The 7,500-nt window shown below is 36.4% G+C and overlaps 1 protein-coding gene across 2 annotated transcripts in view; it reads left to right on the top strand.

Annotated features, from left to right (window-relative positions):
• LOC144969988 (uncharacterized) overlaps window positions 1-7,500 on the top strand; it is a 39,349-nt gene that overhangs the window by 27,280 nt on the left and 4,569 nt on the right. The gene's annotated exons all lie outside the window — the stretch shown is intronic.

Genomic DNA, 7,500 nt, shown 5'->3' on the forward strand with positions numbered 1-7,500 from the left:
TTTTATCAATTAATTTAATCTCTCTCTATTCTCCGCCAGTTAAATCAGTTAACTTCTGTACTCTGGAAAGACACGTATTTAAAACATTGGCCAGAAAAACACTTCCTCAAATAACAGTCGATTTAAATCACTCTCACACTGGCAAAAGCTCTCAAATCTGGGACCCATCGAAATCCCAGGTTTAAGAGTTTTTGCCATGATGAGGGTCATTTAAATCGATCGATATTTGAATTACGAGATTTCTGGTCAAAATTTCGAATGCATGTCTTTTCATAGTACGGCAGTTTAACTGGTTAATGTTGTCATCACATCATAATTCATATAAGTAACATTGATGAAGTTCTTCTTCTTCTTCTTCGTCTTGTGGAAACCTCCAATAGTGTCGAAGATCACTCCACAGTTTGTAGTGTTTTACATTTTAAACTTGCTAAAACTCTGCACATAATACTAATTTAAAAAAAAAACAAAAAAAAAAAAACAAACAAAAAAACACATAGATTAAAAAGTCACGTTGTGAACTCTAGCAATCGCGTGAAGGCATGTTGGCAACCGTTTTCAGCCACTTCAGCTGGGGGGCTATTCCATAGTCGGGCAGTGGAAGGGAAAAACGAATACATGTGGGCGTCTGTTTTTGATGTTGGGATGGTTACTCTTGCTGTGTGTCCCCTCGTATTTCTTGTGCCGATATCTTTGATGTCGTTTGGAAGTTTAAGGCACGAATTTTTGTAGTAGATCTTGTGGAACAATTTAAGTTTATCTATCTTTCTTTTCTTTTCCAGAGGTTCAAGGCCAATCCGTTGTGATATTTCAGACGCACTTGAGAAAGGATCGAATGTGTTTGTGATGCGTCTTGCTGTTTTTCTTTGGATGTTTTCTAAGGTGTCGATGTTTTTCATTGTATATGGGTCCCAAATTGAGCTGCAATACTCCAAAATTGGTCTAACAATAGTTTTAAAAGCAAGGGTTTGAGTTGTGATTGGGCATCTTTTTAAATTGCGGGTGATGTAAGCGCTTGTTTGATTTGCCTTTGAAGCCAGGTGACATATGTGGTCATTCCATTTGAGGTTTTTAGCAAACTCAATGCCAAGGTATTTTGCTGTCTTTACATGTTCCAGGTTTTGACCATGAAGTTGGTATTCAAATGTAATAGGTGCTTTCTTATTTGAGATGGTTAGAACATTGCACTTTGATACGTTAAATTCCATTTGATTTATTGTTTCCCATTCTTGTAATTTAGCTAGATCGTCATTTAGTGTTTTGCAGTCGTCTGTTGTTCTTATCTGATTATATAATGCTGTGTCGTCAGCAAAGAGGCGCACTTTTGACCTTATACCTCGTGGAAGATCATTTATGTACACTAAAATAGGACGGGCCCAAGGACTGAGCCCTGAGGTACGCCCGATGTCACCATCCGATAGTGGAAGTCTCGCCGTCGACAAGAACTTGTTGGGTGCGATTGTCTAGAAAAGTTGCAATCCATTGTAAGGTTTTGTTCCTGATACCAACGTCATACAATTTCTGGATTAACCGATGGTGAGGAACCTTGTCGAAGGCCTTCGCAAAGTCCAGTAATACTAGATCAATTTGACCACCTTTATCAATAGCAGCTGACAGATCATGTGTTAATGATAAAAGTTGAGTTTGACATGAGTAGTGCTTCCTAAATCCGTGCTGTTCATCACAAAAAATACTGTTAGTTTCGAGATATTCAGTTATTGAGGATCTCACTATATGTTCCAACAGTTTGCAGCAAATGCAAGTTAATGAAATTGGACGGTAGTTTTGAGCCCTGCTTCTATCACCTTTCTTGTAGATGGGTTGGACAAGAGCGTGCTTCCAAACAATTGGTATGTCTCCCGTTTCAAGAGAGAGTTTGAACAAATGTGTGAGGGCAGGTGCAAATTCGTTACCCAATATCTTTAAGAGACGGGATGGTATTTTGTCTGGGCCACATTCTTTCTTTGGATCTAGAGTGGCGAGGAGTTTGGAAACGCCCTCTACTGTCACATTGATTTCGGCCATAGTGTTGGAATCGTTTTCTTCGCCTTGTAGTTGTTGAGTGGTAATTTTGGTATGAGCTTTTGAAGCAAAAACAGAGCAGAATTGGTTATTAAGTATGTCTGCTTTTTCCTTTGCATCAGAGTATAATACACGACCATGTTCAAGGGGCGCTATACCAACCGAATCGCACCTCCTACTTTTTATAAATTTCCAGAGCTTTTTGTTTGAGTCTTCACTGACAAGTTCCTTAACATGATTATGATAGGCCTTTCTACTCTCTTTTTGTGTTTCTTTTTCAGTCGGGCGTAATTGTACCAGTCTTTCTTACTGTTGGACTTTCTCGCTCTGCTCCATGCCTTTTGTTTCCGTCTAGATAATCGTTTGACGGTGGTGTTTATCCATGGTTGGTGAAATTTCCTTGAGCTTTTCTTCGTTGGTACATGTTTGGTCATCATTTTGTTTAGGTGGTCGTTGATGGCAGTCCAAACATCCTCAGTGCTTTCTAGATGTTGTTTAATTATGTTTTCACTAAAAAGACGTGTTTCTGTCCGCATTTCGGCGATATTTGCCTTTTCCCAAATAGTAATAGGGTGTGATTTTGTGTGATTTTGTTTGCTTTGATAGTGCTTTCCGTGATGAGGATGTCATGGTCACTAATGCCTGGAATGGTTGTACACTTGACAATTAAATTTGGTCGATTTGTGATAAATAAGTCGAGGATATTTGTACCCCTTGTTGGATTTTTGTTTATTTGACTCAGGCCAAAATCTTGCAATTTGTTAATAAATGCTTGGTTTATAAATGAAGGATATTGGTAACTGATTATTTTTTCTTGTTCCCAATTGATATCAGGTAGGTTCAGGTCTCCGCTTAACCAGAGTACATTTTTCGGGTCTAGGCTATCAATACAGCGTGTTATCTCAGTCATTTGTTCCATAGTTGAGTTTGAAGGTGTTCTATACATAGCACCCACAGTGAGTAGGCCTTGTTCTGTTTTGATATTTACGATCACCGATTCTGATTTTGTTTGAATGTCAAGCTTTAATATTGAGAGGTTCGTTGTTGTTGCAACCAGCACCCCACCATACCTATCTTCTCGGTCTTTCCTGAACACGTTGAAATATGTCTCTGGTGGAAATATTTCACTGTCCTTTATTTCCGAATGTAGCCATGTTTCAGTACCTATGATTATGTCTGGTTTTATGTCTGATATCAATTTCCAAAATTCCGGTAGTTTTGGAATTATACTTTGAAAGTTTATGGTCATAGTTCTAAACATGTTTCTCGGTTCACCATTACGGTCACTGTTAGTTTGCCTGTTTGCTATATTAAGCGTGTTATGATTTGAGTTGATTTGGTGATTGATTCTTTTTATTTTATTTGGCCTCATATTGACCCTTCTTCCCCCCTTTGTTGTTATTGTCTTATTTTCACAAGCCACGTTCTCATTATGTTTACTTAAGTCATGCATCCCATCAAAATGATCAGGTGTTGTCATTATGTTTTGTTGATATGTTGATGTGTCGTTTACTATTGGCATGTTGTTGAGAGTGTCGTTGACTGGTATGTTGATCAGAGACCTTGGGCACCGTTGTGTGTTATGTACTTTGAGTGCTCTATTAGTATGAAAGGGCGGTGGTCTGTGACCTATTTGAATATTTATTTTTCTTCGTTTCCGCACACCACCACGACTTGGTCGTAGCCGCTGGCTATTACTGCTATTATTGTTACCGTGATACCAAGACGATTCTGTGTCATTCCAATAAATGTTGTCGTAATAAGGATAAAAATAGATATGGCACATCGTGACTAAAAATCGTAACGTAAGTGTAAACAATAAATGGCTAGTACAATAGCTACTTCAAACAATGGGATCTACACCACTAAAATGTTAATTTATCTAAAAATCCTCTTATGAATTTCCGAGAAATATATATCACAATGTAGAATAAAACTTTATTAAAACGACTGTATAAAAATATTCCAGACTTTTGTTTTAGAAATCAATAAAAATCACACAATTCGGGAGAGAAATAACAACACGGTTGCCGGTTAGGCGAACTACACACACAGACTCCTTACACAGTGTAAAGGTTTTCTAAATAATTTGCCACCATTCGATCTCTAACAATCAAAATCGCCAAATGGACCTATGTCAGTTTGTAAATTAATATAACAGATCTTATACTGAAATATTTATCAAGTGTAACCCGGCGCCTCAATCAGAGTCAGAAGCGACGGGGCAATTAAAAGTGCGGCTGTGCGGTATTGTGGTATGGCCCTTATCTTTAGTTTGGAAGATCCTGGGTTCGAGTCCAACTCTGGGGGCGCATAGTTGAGTCCTCATAAGAGGCTCTTTGTTCCAGTGTAAAATGACTACCCGGACGAAAAAAGCATTGTATCTATTTGGAAAAAATTGTAATATCGCCAAACAGCGCCATGTCTCGTCCAACAAGTTAAGTGTTGCTAGTGGCTAGGGACCCTTTTTAAAGCGCTTTAATCATGTGTAGTGAATAATGCTCCTTGTTACTCCCGCTCAAAATGATATTATTTCGGAATAAAGTACTCATTGATATTATCAGTGTTATTGCTTCTATTATTGATTCTTCTTCTTGTTCTTGTTCTTCTTGTTCTTGTTCTTTCTTTTTCTTCTTCGTCTTCTTATTATTATCATTATTATTATTTTTCTTCTTCTTCTTCTTCTTCTTCTTCTTCTTCTTCTTCTTCTTCTTCTTCTTCTTCTTCTTCTTCTTCTTCTTCTTCTTCTTCTTCTTCTTCTTCTTCTTATTATTATTACTATTAAGTGTTTATTCACATGCGCAGTATTACTGCGAATAGTGATTTTACAGCGGAATCTCTATTCGCAGAAGTTGAAGTGCTCTCTCGTCTCTGAAAATTAATCGTTGCCCCCTCACTGAACACGACATTGCATTTTCTGTTCAAAATGCCGTGCTGTCGAATGGCTTGAAATTGAAGGAGAGTGTATTAGTTTGATAAGGAGAGAAGAGGATGGATCATTGAAACATCTTGTGTGACTTAGAATTGAGATTTTGAATGTTTCAACTTTTCCTTCAAGTCTGTAAATTGACAGGATCGTGTTTTGTTTTGATGTTGTTACCCCAATTCAATCCATGCCAATTTCCCCGTCCCCACCTCTCCGACTTGATCAATCGATCACATCTTGAAGTCTATAACTTATTTGTCAGATTATTTAAATGAAAATTGTTCAGTCCCCATTTATTGTATTTTTTACAGTTATATTTTATAAAGTTCCAGGAATCTCTCTCTCTCTCAAACACACACACATACACACACAAACACACACACATACACACACACGAACAGTGCTACTGCAAATAATAGAAGTTAACATCAATAAACCATCTCTACTAATACAGCCACCACCACGTCATTAATATTACTACTACTACTACTACTACTACTACTACTACTACTACTACTACTACTACTACTACTACTACTACTACTACTGCTACAACTACTACTACTACTACTGCTACAACTACTACTACTACTACCACATCAACCTCCACAACGTTATCAAAACTATAGCAACCCCCCAACACCTTTAGATCTTCATCCTCCTCGTCACCAGCGCTACCACCGACACTACAACCACACCATCACATCATCATCATTAACACCATTACCACAGCTACCACATCCTTATCAAAACTACAGCAACGGCCACCACCCTTAGATCATCATCATTATCCTTAATGTCATCATCACTACAACTACTACATCTTCAACACAACCACTACAATCACAACCACCACATCAACATCACCAACACTACACAAGAACAGAAACATCGTCATCGTCAACGAAATGCAAAAAAAAAATAATAATAATAATAATAAAAAAATAATAATAGTAATAATTTTCCAAAAAATAAATAATAATAATGATACTAATAATAATAAATAACTGTTAAAAAAATAATTATGTAGTTTATTTATATTTTGAACCCAATCATCTATACAATAAAATCTTGGCTCGAAGCCTACTATGCAAAATAACTCAAATGAATTATTCTAATAGTTGCAGTACTACTATTATTATTATTATTACCATCATCACCACCATCATCAGAATCATCATCAATAGCCTATTATTATAAATCTATAAATCTGTTATGTACCTACCAACCGCAGTACATAAAATAACTGAAAGGAAGACGTTCCTTGGTTGCCAATCAAGTAACTATTTATTCAAGTACTTTAAATCATAATATATTACAGACTTAGTAATATTAAACATGCAGTATAAAAATATACATAAACAGAAATATACGTTATGTAATATAACGTCAATGCACAAATGTAGTTAACTAATGATACGAATATAATGTATTCTATTAATATATTCAATTGTAACATTATTTAGAAATAACTAAATGCAATTAAGTGTATTATTCATGGAAGTAAATTATTAGTTATTGCAAAGGGCAATAACTCAATAATAACAATACACCATAACAATTATTATTATTATTATTATTATTATTATTATTATTATTATTATTATTATTATTATTATTATTATTATTATTATTATTATTATTATTATTATTATTATTATTATTATTATTATTATTATTATTATTATTATTATTATTATCACCATTATTACCATCATCACCACCATCATCAGAATCATCATTAATATTATTATAAATCTAATAGTGATTTTTGATTTTTGAGATAAACTTTTATAATTCGATTTAAGATGAAAGTATTCAGTGAGGAAAGTGACTTTCGTATCTTAAACTTTAATGAACTTAGATTCCCACTTTCTGATCATATTATAGTTAAATAATATGTTCTCCGTATACTTTTCCTACATAAATAAAAGGCTAGCACTATTCAGTATCTGATACTGAATAGTGGCTTTGTACTATTCAGTATCTGATACTGAATAGTGGTTTTGCACTATTCAGTATCTGACACTGAATAGTGGTTTTGCACTATAATACGGTGTTTTTTTTTTCCGAAACCCGACAAAGTTATGGGAAGAGGGCAGCTGTGGGAGTGAATCTCGGACTCAGAGAAGTGTACAACAGTGGGGAGTGAACCTGGGACTGGGTTTGAGCGGGTTTCGTAATAAAAAGCCCGACGACACTGGCAATATCCGACAAAGTTATGGGACGTAGGCAGCAGCGTGTGTGTGTGTGTGTGTGTGTGTGTGTATGTGTGTGTGTGTGTGTAGAGGCTGAAGGGGGGGGGGGGGGGGGGGGGGTGAACCTGAGATTCAGGGAAGTGTACACCAGTGGGGAGTGAACCTGGGACTCTGGGTTTTATAAAAAGCAATAACAAATTGGGGGGGGGGGGGGGGGGATTACTTTTGTACGAAACCCGACAATATGCGGCAAAGAAGTGGAAAGTAGGCAACGCGTGGGGGGTGAACCTGGGACTCAGTGAACTGTACACCAGTGGGGAGTGAACCTGAGACTATGGTTTTCGGCGAGCTTCAGCT

This window comes from Berghia stephanieae, chromosome 4 (genome assembly GCF_034508935.2).
Source record: "Berghia stephanieae isolate SIO BIC M18660-M18661 chromosome 4, UCSD_Bste_1.3, whole genome shotgun sequence".
Lineage (NCBI taxonomy): Eukaryota > Metazoa > Mollusca > Gastropoda > Nudibranchia > Aeolidiidae > Berghia > Berghia stephanieae.